This window comes from Dermacentor variabilis, chromosome 7 (assembly GCF_050947875.1).
Source record: "Dermacentor variabilis isolate Ectoservices chromosome 7, ASM5094787v1, whole genome shotgun sequence".
NCBI lineage: Eukaryota > Metazoa > Arthropoda > Arachnida > Ixodida > Ixodidae > Dermacentor > Dermacentor variabilis.
The window spans coordinates 17,052,846-17,068,213 of NC_134574.1; the positions used below are offsets into that span (position 1 = coordinate 17,052,846).

Below are 15,368 nucleotides of genomic sequence, written 5' to 3' on the forward strand. Positions count from 1 at the left end.
TCTACATTCCACGCATATGTGCCCAGGAGGCTACCCTAGCCGGCTTACGTCCGTATGCGCGACAGGAATGCATGAGCCTAATTCCGGACATAGTGCAATACTGGACCGACCCGCTGCGAAAGTGTGCCAGACTTGAAGCACTCCGCCAACTTCCGAAAAGAACTTTCATATCTTGATTCCAAATAGAAGCGCATAAATTCGGCACTGAAAGAGAAATAGTGTTTATATATATATATATATATATATATATATATATATATATATATATATATATATATATATATATATATATATATATATATATATATATATATATATATATATATATATATATATATACAGAAAATATATGACAAACCCAGGGCCCGATAACGGAAAACTATTCCAATATGTTTTTATCCCCAGGGTTGTCTGAACAGACCAATGAAACGCTCTCCTCGTTCATAGGAGGTCATTTTTGTTTGCTGGAAAAACGAATAGCATTGCCTACAATGAGCAGCTTGTCTTATCTAATTGGCTGACAAGAGGCGAGGAGCACGCTCAAGTGCAGAGGGATCCGATGGGTCCGAGCCACTGCACTCAAAATCGATAACCGGATCGAGAGGGTGGTGCCGGCGACTGTGATTGGTCCGCTTTTCTTTACTTAGCTTGTGGTGGCAGGTCGAAAATCGCGGCAGCATGCAACGGAAGCTTTAAAATGACGCGAAAATGGATCCTCAGCAAAGAAGAGTTGGCAGAACGAGGTCACAAACCTGCCGAAAATGCTCGAAAACATTACACGGCCACGCAGAAAAGCTTTATTATACGCAAATAAACCCATGCTCTCCGGCAGGTGCGAGTCGCCAGTGCCTGAGCGATCGGCGGCAGCCATCTTTTATTCCTTTCGGAACGGGGCAGCCTGCGGCTATTCAGAACAAAATTCAGTTTTTTTCGGCATAATAATGCATCTTTAACGCGTACACGTCACTTTGACGCGGTGAGTTTTTGCTGCTTTGTGATGTCGCGTGACAGGCAGGTAAGTGGGTGCAGACCGAAAACTTGTGACCAATAGCCGAGGGCTAATGGTGAAAAGGGGTCGAATCAGAAATAACTATTTTTCTTTTGTTCGGTCAAATCATGCATAATGAATGTGTGCAAGTCATATCACATGGGGAGCTGCCACGGTTTTCGTGACGTCGCGTCACAGACAGGTGAAGTGGGGGCGGTCCAAAAAAGTTTGTGACCAATCGCGGTGGGTTGATTACAGAATTGGAATAGAAAAGTTTGGAATATTTTTACGTTATAACGCCCCTATTGGACCTAACGCGCGTTTACCTAATGTTTTCGGCTGGTGGACAAGCCTTCATAATAGTACAGTAACGCATGCACAATTAGCGTGTGAATAATTCATCGCGTCTTTCTCTTTATTTTTTAAAATTTTATTCGTTAATTTCTTATTTTTTATACTTTTTTCACATGTGGCCTATTCACGCATGTGGCTTGAAGTTGTACGTTTAACACCTTAATTTTTAGATAATTCGAGGTTGCACTTGGAGATGCCATGTGCTGACATCACACCATTATATGTGTATATGCACGCCATTTTGTCTTCACTAGGCAGAACCACGGTAACCCTGAGAGTCATGTTTGTATATATTGTCCCTTGAACACATCTTCATTTCATTTCGTTCTCTATTCTGATATGCGTGTCACTGATGATGATTTATGGTGCACAGTGTAAGTTCTAGTCAGCGCAGATAGTGCGTCCTCTGCTCTTGATACGCTGCTGTTAAAGCTGTGTATGAATTGTTCATGCGTTACTGTACTCTGACGAAGGCTGGTCCACCAGCCGAAAACGTTAAGTAAGCACGTCTTACTTCCAGAAGGTTCGCGGTCCCTTTCCGGCATATGTTACGTCGGGTCCTGCGTGCTGAACTTTGAAGATACCCCCGATATGTACATATGTGGGAAAGTGCACTTAGCGTAGCAAGTTGGCCTTCCAAATTTGTTTCCTGTTGACCGACCGGGGGGAGAGAGACTGCGCCTGCGCACGCGCTTCTGTGCTGATGCGCGTCGGAGGTGCCGGCGCGGATGCAGCAGCGATGGCGGCAGACGCAGGCGACCGCGCTTCTGTGTCGGCGTATCTTGGTTGTCGCGGTGAAAAGAGAAATGTATGTGCGCAGCTTAAACAGCTTCGCTTGTAATTTGAACCGTATGAATGCTGAAGCCTCACGAATGTTTTCTTTTTTTTTAATGAACATGAAGAGGGATGATTTCACCGGGGTAATCCTCTAGGTAACGCTTCCGTTCAGATGTAGACACCAAAATTAAAACTGAAGAATGGCGCTCCTTATAGAAAGACTGGTTCAAATAATGGGAGTCCTCCCAAGAAATGTATACTTTCTTTGATGTAACAACACCGATTTTTCATCATAGAATAACTCCGACCACTTTCACAACACAATCCTTTTCGATTTTCTGCCTGCAAATTTAGTGGGACATCTGCAGAAGTCCGACCCTGTCGAGTCTCGAAAGCAGTCGGCTCCGAAGGGTCGCGTGAAGAAACAACACGAGGCTTGTTCTTTCTAAGCTTATTCTGATCGAGCGAACATGGCACACATTAGTGACTCATCAGTGGGGTCAAACAAGCCACCCGACGCCCTGAAGGCAGGCAGGCGTGGCTCTTGTGAGGCCGCATCTGCCATTTCGTCTTTTGAGTGCCCCATAATACTGAGACACGCTACCTGCCTATGATCGAGGCAACTGATGCTCCCCCCTTCCTCGTGTTCTTCTGAGGTGGTTTGCCGTTATACTAAGCTCCAATCATCCACTGCCTGCTTGCTCCCTCGAGGGCCTTGCTTCTGTGCCACAGTTCCATTGTACTGTTCGCCCCGTCTAAGTGAGGCTCAAGGTCAGCACCGACAATCAAACACTTCTCGCGCGACCAAAAGGTATGCGACGCGGGTGACGTCCGCACCCGCCTCGTTCCTCCCGGCGACGAGTCGGCAAGCGCCTTCGAGGCAGAACGGGCCCATTGCCGGACGAGAGAGGCGCCGCTTGTCGCCGAATCCGTCTGGGGTGCTCTTGCCCCTACGTTTGAACTATTTTCTGCTGTCTTTGCAGATATCCTATTTTTCATTTCTTCTCAGTCTTTCATCCTCCACTTGAAATCACAAGAATAGAAAATTAACTTGTTCAGCTGTCCATTAAAGTTAAAACATTCGGAAGATTTCCGAAACATATTCATGCGCCACCACCCATCAGGCACGCAATTCTTCTCAAGAACCTCAAGAAAAAAAGGTAAATAAAACGTTTACCTTCATTGTCTATTCTCAAACTATTTAGAGTTACCTTCGAAAAGCGGTGCCTGTCTGTACTGGAGCTGAGGGATGGCGATGGCAGTCAGCTTGGGGATGAACAGTTCTCTAAACTTGGTTCCGTCTTGGAACGTCTTTGTCATCTTGCAAGTTGGTCGGGTTCAAGAACATATTGCGTTGAAAATATCACAATTAGTTATGGCTACGAATGTGTGGAGAAAATAATTGCCTTGCCTTGTTTAGAAAAAAAGTCAAGGCGTAAAAATGTAGAAACATAAGGCGTAACAAATAACGTCGCAAGATTTGTTCAAGTCACAAGCACAAAGATTAAACAAATTCATGGCAAACAACAGTCGCCCCGCGGCTTTAACCATGCGGCACGATACCATCGGCGATCAGGCTTCTTATTTTATTTGTTTACAGAAGACTACATGCCAGTGTGTGGTTGGCAGGTGTGGATTATTGTTTCTGCAGTTGTGATGATTATTACAATGCCATTCTAAAGAGGCGTGGGGCTGTCTATGATATGAAGAAAAACTCTAAGGAAGCATGTTCGCGGAAAGAAGAATATATCAGCCAAGAGCCATTTGCGCTATTGGATCACCTATGAAATAAAGAAGCTGTATCAAGCTTAAAGCAGTGAAACTATGGGCCGAGTTCATCGTTTTAAATGCGGACACACAGGCACAAAAATCTAATCAAACGTATTTTTTTTGCAGGCTAAGTGGTATATTATCGGACAGGAATACATAGACAGGCAGGACATTTCATTCAATAATTGTTTTGGGGGAAAGAGTGAAAACTTAGATCAATTTGTGCACGCGAAAATCGAAGTTAACTTAATGAGTGAAACTATAAACTTAGTTGAAAGTTCGCGCTAGGTGTGTCGTCTTCTCTCATGTCCGTGTCGTTTTTTTTTTTTTGTCGCGCAATATCATTTAAGTAACGAAGTTAACTTGTTGGCGTGATGATGCCTACTTTGTCTACCTAGTATTAATTGGTCCAAAATAGTGGCTCAGTTCCGCAGCTATCGCCGTAGGATGGAGATGGGCAGCAACTGTCGCAGAATCCATGTCGCGATGACTGCCGACAGTAATGCGTTTAACATTGAATCAATACAGCGGCACAACTTGTTGCCACCGTCGAAACGAGTTATGTATGAATAACACCTCCTACATGGCATGCCTGCGCACTCTGACTTACGACATCATGGTACTTGGAATTTCTAGCGCCAAGCCCGGCGTGACAAAGGCGATAACGTCGAAATCTCCGCGGTTTCCTCGGGAACATTCTCATTCGATTCTATGACAGTCACGGAAGGTAGCATGACGTAATAAACCGAACTTGACCGGCATTATGCAATCTAGGAGTCAGTGGTCGGAGGCCTGTACTGAAGCGGGAATTTCGCGCGTCTCTAAGAACGCCGTCTGGCGCCGCCACCGCGAAGCCTGCGCGTGGCCCCCGAAGTTCATGAGCCGCCGTTGCGTGCGAACAATGGCGACGGGGCTCCTCTCTCGCGCTTCAATGATACCGATGACGTCGGCGGCTCGCTATGTCGCCCTTTGTAATTTTTGTACACGCTGCGCCACCTAGGTTCCAACAGGTCCGCGCCTCCAGTGTTATAAGCGTGGCGCGCCGGCGCCGCTAGAAAGGGTTGCCGCACACTGCGCGACACACACACTGTGAGCCGAGGTTCACTGAAGAACGGCACATACATTCGTGGTGCAACTCACTGTAGCGTTTCAATGAGAGGCGTTCATTAAAACGCGGCACAGTGCATTTGCGGCGCCGCCTGCGTCGCATGGCTGTCAGTGAGGAGCCCTCGTGACGTGGGCTTGGTTCCGCTGAGGATTGGATAAATTTAAGGGTTCTTCTTTGTCATTGTAGAGTGGCACATCCCGTGTTACCCAAGTACGCGTCAAACACGATCATCGACGATCGGCACGCACTGTCTCGCGCGCACCGGGTTAGCGTCAAAGAGGCTCATTGTGTATCAGCAGCGACCGAGTGGCCCATACCGAGTACTCCAAGTCGGCATCAAAAAGTTTCTTCGAATGGCGCTACGTACCCAGTCCCGCATCTGCAGTGACCCATGTCGGCGTGAAGAAGGTTCGTTGAACAGTGGCACGTAAGAACAGCATATTGCCGCATGCTCAGGGACCCAAGTTGGTCGGATAGTAGGCTTGAAATCCTGTCGCCTCCGCACAGCAGCCTGACGCCGTAGCCGTTCGGTCACTGACTACCCAGTGACAGGCGGGATCACGGTTACATGCAAACATGCATAGGTGCATGCATACATAGTTAGTTATAGAACCCCGAAAAGTGCGTCAAGTACTCTAAGGCGTTAAGAAGAGGCTGATACGGAATGACGTTAACCTTCCGCATGCCTACCGAGTACGCCTGAAAAGAGTAAAACTGCGAACAATGTTTCGAGAACTTTAGCTCAGTGAAATATGCTTCCGTCTGGAAGCAGTAAATGTTCGAACCTCGTGGTCCGCACCATTTTAGTTGGCCTTCTTTTCTACTTTCTTATAGCGGGAGGTCATGCTGGTATCATCAGGGCCCAGAATAGCACCAGAGACAAAAGTGATAAACTTGTGCGTTGTTATAGAATTCTTTGTCCTCCGCGGATCAGAAAATTTCGTCCAGGAGCTCTATTCGGAGCCTCCAGTGTCTGTTAACAGGGGTCTCCAAATTATTTAAACTTAGCGCCAAATACTTGGCTTGTTAAAGCGTCGCGGGCCAGATACGAACTGAGTGAACCAGTGCAGTTGTTTCTGAACACGCCGCCAATGATTAATTACCCAAATAAAGCAATTAATAACGTTCATTTTCGTCAGTACGACTTGGGTATTTATAAGTAATTGTTCCAGAATTTTTCGGTTTTGTTACGAATGCTGTGAAAAAATTTAACATGTTTTATCTTGAAGATTCTTTGCGTGGCCACATAGGTCAACGATAAACGGCATTGTCCAAAGGCATTGATTGAGAGACATCGACGGCTCATGTCGGTTATTTTCTACATGAAATGCCCTTACATCTCTGAAGCTAAAAAGATTATCGAATCTTTAGATCCGAAGACCGCTCAGGCATGCAATGGATTTTCGAAAAAGCCATTTCTTTGTTCATTTACACCGGTTAGATGCTTAAGGCAGTATCTCCCTGTACGCGGAAAAATGTGGACCAATAGCGGCGCATCGTTGTTATTGCGAAAACCGCTCTTATTAGCATCAGCGTTCAAGGGTAACGTTGCATGATTCGTTTACATGTTGAAGCAGCACTCCGGATATCATTGTCGATTCGCTGTATTCGGCGCGGTCCTTACGGTTACTTTTTGTTGTCACTGAGCACACAATGGTTTGGATGGAATTAGTGCTGATTTTCTGCAAAAGTAGCATACGATTAAACTTCATCTACTGTGTTCTCTAAGCATAACGATACTTTTAATCCGGCATGAATATTTCACGTAATTGCTCAGCAGTTAACTTAAAAAGCATTGAATATACGGCCAATATAACGTTGAAGAACTCTCTTGAAGTGATACATTTAAAGAAAAAGAAATTTCCTGCAACCGCGCCACTGAACCGAAGCGTCAACATCGTGAGCCTCAAATCTGAACATTTTCCGCAGCCGCTAATGACTCTTTCGAAGTGAGGCAACTCACAACTGACAGAATACGCTCTCTCACACAAGACATGCGCTCAGAGTGAGCGCAGAATTAGGCGCAGAAAGGTGGGCTTCCCCACCAAGAGCTCACGTTATGGCAGGCATGATTTATTCTCACCACGAACGGTCACAGGTTCGGTTTTTCCACTCGCGGTGTCGCGCCGGCCTCCTCCGCTGCGCGGTCGCCGTCAGTGCGCGCGTCTCCCAGCGCGAGGGCATCGAGGCCAGCCTCGGAAGGTGTCTCGTTTTTTAGTAAATGGCCCGGGGAATTTCCAAAATCACAGCTTTCAGTAAAGTGCAATTTGCCCTGTCAATTTTGGATACGACAGAAAGTGTAGATTACATGCTCCAATCGCAATGCGTAGAAAGATAATTAGGCAAAATCTGCTAATTAGTTTCATTTGTTTTGGGGTCTATACTGTAACTTAGGAACTGAAGCCAATTAGAAGTGAAGCCTCATCTAAATGGCAGAAATTCTGAGGCAGAATTGAGACAAAGTCGCTTTATTGACATTCGGCTTCAACGGTGGTGGCGCGAGAATGTAGCATGTTTCGGGCCACGTGTGTCTAAGACATTGTTGCACACTCGTGGTTTCCAAGCGCACGCGCCAGCGATGGCTCCCTCGAGTTAACAAAGCCAATCTCGAAGGCCATGCTTCTGCTGGCTGCGTGCACCGGAAGCGATCGCAGAGCTGCACATACATCGTAGACTCCAATTATTTATTTTAATTATTTATTGATGTTACCCCTAAAGGCCCCCACGGGGTAGGGTATTACGTAGGGGGGTAAGCGATACAATCAATAATAACGCTATACATAGAAAAAGCAACAACAATACATGCTGCAATAATAAAAAACAGCCGTGAAAACGTAAAGCATAATAGAAAGGAAAGGCTGAACAAAAGAACAACGAACAAAATATTATAGCCCATTTAAATCACAGCGAAGCAATTGGCAGAAATTCTGAGGCAGAATTGAGACAAAGTCGCTTTATTGACATACGGCTTCAACGGTGGTGGCACGAGAATGTAGCATGTTTCGGGCCACGTGTGTCTAAGACATTGTTGCACACTCGTGGTTTCCAAGCGCACGCGCCAGCGATGGCTCCCTCGATTTAACAAAGCCAATCTCGAAGGCCATGCTTCTGCTGGCTGCGTGCACCGGAAGCGATCGCAGAGCTGCACATACATCGTAGACTCCAATTATTTATTTTAATTATTTATTGATGTTACCCCTAAAGGCCCCCACGGGGTAGGGTATTACGTAGGGGGGTAAGCGATACAATCAATAATAACGCTATACATAGAAAAAGCAACAATACATGCTGCAATAATAAAAAACAGCCGTGAAAACGCAAAGCATAATAGAAAGGAAAGGCTGAACAAAAGAACTACGAACAAAATATTATAGCCCATTTAAATCACAGCGAAGCAAATCTGGGAAATTGTGTCAGTTTCTGTGGCGATGTGCGATGTCAAATGGTTCCACTGAATGATTGTGCGAGGAATGAATGAGTTGGCGCGAGAGGATGAATGACACTTTACGTGTTTAAGTTTGAACGAACGATCACGTCGTTGAAAGGTGGCATGTGGTGAATGAAAGAAATCGTCGTGAAGGGATGGATGGTGATAAAGCGTGTGGAAAAGTGTTGAACTAGTAAGTTTATGGCGATATGATAGGCCTTCCAGTTCGGCACGCTTTTTCTTCTGAGGCGCTTGTATAGAATGAGTAGTCTGAAAAAATCAAACGAACAGCACGGCTCTGCAGGGATTCGAGGAATCGCCCATTGTATTTCGTATTGGAGGCAGAGAGAGATAGTAAACTTTATAGAAGAGAGAACACGAGATTAGGTAGCTATGCCTCTGTGGCTTGTCCCCTCAGTGCAGGGGTCCAGCGGCCTCAGCTTCACTTCTCGCTCTGTTGACCAGGTTGAGCTGGTCCGTCGAGCTGGACAGCGCTGCGTCCTATTGCCGCGTGGTGGGGTGTGTTATGGGTGTGCGCTGTGGTGTGCTTGCGCAAGCCCATACCACGTGGTAAAGCGTTGCGCAATGATCGCAGCGAGGGAATTTATAGGAATGCATAACAGGGTGAATGGCGTCGTAAAGACTCAAGTGAGGATATGTGTTTGTTTTCGCCATATTACGGCTTCCTCTCGCGTCAGAGCATTATGAGGCGTCGCACAAAGCCGTCCAAAGGTGCTTGCTGGCGTGCCCCAAACCCGGGCCCATGCGTCTCACGGTGCGGCGCGCTGGGCGACCTTGCCTCCAACCAGTTTGTAGCCGGATAACGGGACTGGGCCGCATTCCTCGCGGCGGCCGCGCCGTCCGCGGGGAGAGGAGGTCGTCGCGAAATGGGACAGCGCCGCTCCTCGATCGCCGGCGTCGAGCGTCTTTTCGCTCTCAGCGCCCGTGGGCTTCGCGAGGCCGGCTCGCTTTTCCGCCAAGGCGCAGAGCGTGCACGCCGTGATCGGCTTGTGACGAACGGGCAAGAATCGACTTCTGGGTGCGCTTGCGCTATGGGATGGGGGGAAGCATCGTATAGCTGTAAGCAAAGTGCGTCGGTTGTGCTGCGGTCGGAGTGCGTTAATTTTTACAGGCCGACGCCAGAACTTCCTTTTGCTAGCTGCTGTAGTTACTATGAATTGTTTTTTATTTCTTGCTCGTCAGAGCATTTGCAGTGGAACGCGTTGAATTCATGCACGGTATGCATACGCGCTCGTTCACCTCCTTAGGCGCTCGTCTACTTTAGCTACAGCTATTTGAATCACTGAATATATATATATATATATATATATATATATATATATATATATATATATATATATATACAGTCGAACGCCTATACAGCGAAATGACCTGTATAATGAAGGATTGATTATGCCCCTGCTGATTTCGCATATTTCAAATAGATTGCCAACTCCTCTACAAAGAAGGTCTGTGGAACAAATGCGCGTGCACGACGAAGAAACTTAAGCGTGCCTGACCGCTGACTTGTTGCTTTACAACGAAGTCGTAGTGCTACCACTGCCTTTCGCAGACGTCACCATAGCGGTAATGGCAGCACTAGCGACGCACCTTAGTTGTTTGGGGCACTGCTGCACTTCCTGCACGAATGGCCGAACGCTGCTTCTTGTAGAGCATCAGCGAGTGCGACGGCTGATGAATCAGTCGCAGTTGATGACGACGTAGTGATGTCATCGCATCTGACGACTGACGAGTTGATCAAAACCAGCTAGGGCGGAAACGACGCGAACATCAACGAAGGCAACAGTGATGAAGATCTTGTAAACGAGCCAAATGTTTCGAAGCAAAGGAGACGACAGTGGCATTCGGCGATCTGCTGAGATTTAGTCCGCGTAGCTTCTGCATTTTGCTGAAGAGAACGCAGCAGATCCAGCGCAATAAGGTTGGCTGAAGTCGCAGATTCTGTCAGAATAACTGCGCGCAAAAATATTTGCGGCTTATCTCAGTAAATGTCGTCTCACTGCATGTCAATTTAAGGTTTTATTTGGCACAACGCGCTTAGCCTGTTCTACTGTCAGTGGTACAGTAGGCGACTTTAACAACGAAGTGACCTGTATAACAAAGAAAGGTCACCTGTTTGTTTTACCTGTGGGCACAAAAGCACCCGTGTGAGAGCGGAAAGTGAAACGCGTTTGCCGAAATCTGTGTTTCTGTCCACATCGTCGTATCTTAACTGACCAGTGAGAATGGTGCTTCGTGAGATGTGGCGGCCAATCACTCCGTCGCCAAAGGGAGGGGTTGTTTGAAGTTTTCCCGCCTGCGCAAAGAAAGAGCTCACGTGCACCCAACAGGAAGCTTCAAATAGAATCATATTTCCGACAGGAAATTTTGTTCGAGGGAAAAACCTCATCCACCCGAGTGTAGTACAATGTCACAAAGCAACCATCATACGCGTTTCTCAGAAACAAAACTTGGCACTTGAAGGAAAATCAGTCCGAATTGAACTCACGACCAACACATTTCCGGGGTGGTTTCCTTCGAAAGGTTCGTGCTGTAATCTGGGCGGATGACAATTTTTTCCTTTCATGAAACTTCCTCCGTCTTCCGGATTTTCATACAAGTAATGTGCCAGAAATGTTCGCAAGTGTCAAGCTCGCTCTTCTCCCTTACACACTGCCTTGTTGGGGCTGTGCAAAGAGAAAGACCCCGCAACATTCTTCACCCGCAACAACTTGCCCTCGAAGGCGACGGAAGTGCGACGCCCTTCCCTGGAGCGGTCGGACGACGCCCTGTCGCGCCCCAATTGCGCGGCCTTTCTTACCCGCCGGCCGATCGCTGGCGGCGAGGCTGGCTCGGCGCAAAAGATGGACGCCATATGCCGCGATCCGCATATTGTTTAATCAATAATTTATTTATTTATTCACAGTACTTCACAGGCTCTCTATTGGAACATTCTGGAGGGGTGCTATGAGTGATACATATGGTGGAAACCACACCAGTAAAGTGCGATACATACGGGGAAGCAAGATGGGCTAATTGATTGCTGGCTCTATGAACCGTGGTTAAAATCGGCCTGCCTGCGGACGGGACAAAGAAAAAATACACCCAGGATCATCGCCAATTTTCAAACTGGGCTTAAGTGCGGAAAAAAATACTTCACCTGCGCGGAAGCATTGGAGAAAAAAACAACCGTGGCGTACATTTTCAGCGCAATCGCAATAAAAGACCGTCCTTGTCACGCGTCACAACGGAGCAGCCTGATACGCGACAGATTAAAGACACAGTTTGTAAAAACACCATGACAATTTTCGCTCTTCATGCCTGCGAACTTGGAAGCCGATTTTGCAGGTACAGCTCTTCTTTTTACAGCTGAGCTGATTATGGTTAGTTTCTAGCGGATCAATGTCCGTAGACCAAAAACCGTGGGCTGATCCTGAAGACAGCGCAATACAGGGCCGACCCGCGGCTTACCTTAAGCAGGCTTCAAGCAGTCCGCCCAGTTGCAAAAATAAGCATAATATCTTGTGTCCAAATATAACCCGTGCCAGCTGATAAGAACGAATGCTACACTTTGACCACCGTCGGCCATGTTCGCACCGCCCCCTCGCTCTCGGCCTTCCAAGCTGCGGCCCGACTCCGCTGCCCCGTCGTGGCGGCCTCGCCACGACACGTCGCGCGGGCCCCCGGCTCCTCGGAGCGCCGGTCTCGTCGTCCACGCGAACGTATATACGGCAAATGAGTCCGTACCTATGTGCAAAATTCTGGTTCACCTCTGTGTGGTATGCTAAACAGCTTCGCTGGTGAATCACTTTCGCAAAGTGGAATGGCTCCCGATTTCTTTTTGGCAAGTGTTGCAGTTCAAATGCAAGCCTTCTTTTTTTATCCAAAATGCCCCAAACAGTTCTCTGTCGTTCTAATCCACAAAACATTTAAGTATACAAGTTTCAGTGAACACTGGAGTGCACGTTTTCAATGGTTAGCCATGAGACCCGCTACGAATGCTTGCACGGATACCCAATACTCCCTGGAACGGTCATTACTCATCCGACGGTTTTACCGACGCAACACTGGCCGCTGAGGAGGGGGATTCGGCAACTGGCTCCGTCTGACGGCACACGTATGTGAACTCCGTGCATAGTTCACTGCTCGACACATTCGCGCCAGTTTCTCCTGGGTGGAAAAGTCTACGGGAACGCCGCACTTTCTCGCCACTTTCTTGAAACGGTGCTCAAGTAAAGCACCACCACACGCTTCGTTGGCTCTTTGTCAGCTGCCCTACTCCGCCCACCAGACCTCACTTCACCAATAAGGCTTTCAACAACAGATGCGATGGCTTCGCCGGCAACACCCGCGTACTTGGCTGTTCAAGCTCTGAGCCTCCTGGCGCTCGCACGACCATTCAAGGGCGGAGCTAATACAGTTCAAAGTGATGCCTCTCTTAAAAATTTTAGAGTTGGCTGAATCATGACTCAACATGCCCCTTTTTTTATCGTGGCTGATATCTGCAGCGTACGCCTTTATTTCCGAGGAACATGCGCAAGTCTATAAACTGCTACTCGTCATTCAGTGGAAGTTCATACATGAACTTCAGCTTGCTGCAACTTGCCTCAAAATTATCAAGCACGGGTTTGACCTTAAGGCTTTCCATACCCTCTCTAACTACTATCTAACCCCACCCACCCCCCACGCATGGTAACAAGATAATCATCTACCATATCGGAAAACATTTACTACTGCGGCTTAGTCAATGTTTGCATTTGGTCGGTAGTCACAATAGACAAGATACTTAACAAAGGCGCCATGCATTTTAGCAACAAACATTTTAGAGAATTCCCACACTTGAACGATTTCTGTTGCCTTAAAATCAGCTTTTTTGACATTTCATTGCGTTGTGCACAAGTCATCCTCGTCCGTGACAGTCTCGGAAATACACGGTGTTCTTTCTAGACAACACAGGTTGCTCCATAATAAGGCTACAAGCGCAGCCAATGCAGCGTTTCTGCAGAGCAGTTCCTAGGTGAAGCGGGTATACTTCGCCGCAGATGACGCGAGCTTCAGAAGAGTAATTAATAAAATGTAATAATTCGCTAGTTTTATTTGTGCCTTAGCGGCATATTTAATTGGCGAGTTTGAAGGCAATGACATTTCTGTGCACCTTCAAGTTTAATAAATCTTGAAAGTCGCACCTAATTCAAGATAGTTATCGAATTCCAACAATAATTCTAGGCAATATCGAAAGCGAGCTCCTCGGGAGCGCAGAAAAGATCCGCCATCACATCACACGGAAACGCCCCACGACGACAAGCGCGAGCAAGTTTGAAACCGAACGTCTGGGCCAGGTCGCGGCAGCTACTAGTACAACATGCTTTTACTGGCATGCATGTGCCACTGGGTGTCGGATCAGGCTTTTCCGCAGCATGTCATCGCTCAAACTTCGCCCCACACCACTTTACGGGGCGTTGCCGTCTGACTCGCAGCAGGGCGCAGTCAGACGTGATACTACCCGGATTTCACCTTCCAATTTCAATGATGAATATCACATATACTTGGCTAAAACACGTTGTCGAGATATTTGGTTAAAATCTATGACATAATGTGTAAGCGCGACTCAGCGAGAACCTATAAAGGAGCACGACGGAATTCCTCTGGCAGCATGATCTACCAAGCCTGAGCACAGAAGAAGCCTTCAGTTATCAACGAGCCAGGTGCACATCGTCGGCGGCGTGGTATTACCTGACAGGATACAGAAAGTACTCGAGTGTGGGCCGAACTTCATGATTCAGCCAAAGTAGTCTGCTCCCGAACTGTAGGCAATAGTAGGACAAGTATCAAAGCAAGTACCTGAAGCCGAGGTAGAAAGGTGTGTATCGGAGGAAGTGGATGCGCGGGCGGCGGTTCCATCTTCTTGGAGCAAAGTTTTTCTTGATCAGAACTGTTAAGTTCATGAAAGATAACTCGCTCGCACTCATCACCACGGATAAGGGTGGTGGTTCCTTGGGGATGAGCAGGACAATGTATAACTCAAAGGCGCGTGAGTACTTTTCGTCAACTTTCAATGTTCACAAAGACATAGCACTTAAGGAAATACAAAGTGATGCAAAGAAATTGTGGAAAAGTTTCAAACTAGATGGCTCATCCCGGTCTATCGAAAAGAGCGCAAAGGGGGACCTTGACTTTTTATTTTCAGTAAAAGCTCACAAGCCGGAATGACCCCTCCGAGTGAGAATGTCAGAGAATGGAACCTAGCAGAAACATGTAGCGATGTTTTCACAGAAGTACTTGAAGGTCTTACCAATCGACTACCAAATATTGGTAACTTAGGCAGAACAAGTAGTGGGACTCGTTAAAGACTTGAAAGACCGGAACATTGCTGCTTTTTCCATTGACTTAAAAGACCTGTTCTATTCCCTCCTACAGGACTTGATGAAATGTGTAGGTGATAGCATTGACAAATTTGGAGCAGTTCGATTTCAGAACTCTTCCGGTTTGACTTATGACAAATTTCTAGAGCTTCTTAGTTTAGATTTAGATTTATTTTAGATTCAGTGGGACGATGCTCGTCGTTGTGTTTCTACCTGTTGGCTGTTTAACTTTAGCTTCCAATGGGTTCTTGGAAGAAGAGCACTATCGAAGTCTGGTACAATATGCGTAGGAACGTGGTACCTTTTTATAATGGCACCGGAAGTTTTCTCCGTCGATCGCAATTCCGTATAGGCCAACTCAATTCACTGACCTCGTTCCATAACCTGTTAACAATAAAATTAACAAAACAATTATCGCTTATGCCAAATGAATGTGTCATTTTTTTACATCAAGTTGGCCCTGCCTGTTAACGTTAGGTCAGCCGTGTTACTGGTGTTAGCAGGGGACTGAGCACTCGCTTAGGGGGAAAAGAGGTGGAGCGAAAATTAAAAGAAATTTCTCAGCTTCATTGAAATAGGTAA

The 15,368-nt window shown here is 46.9% G+C and overlaps 1 protein-coding gene and 1 pseudogene across 1 annotated transcript in view; one reads left to right on the forward strand and one right to left on the reverse strand.

Annotated features, from left to right (window-relative positions):
* Cda5 (Chitin deacetylase-like 5) overlaps positions 1-15,368 on the forward strand; it is a 345,833-nt gene that overhangs the window by 23,059 nt on the left and 307,406 nt on the right. The gene's annotated exons all lie outside the window — the stretch shown is intronic.
* LOC142589119 (U2 spliceosomal RNA) lies at positions 11,842-12,013 on the reverse strand (annotated as a pseudogene).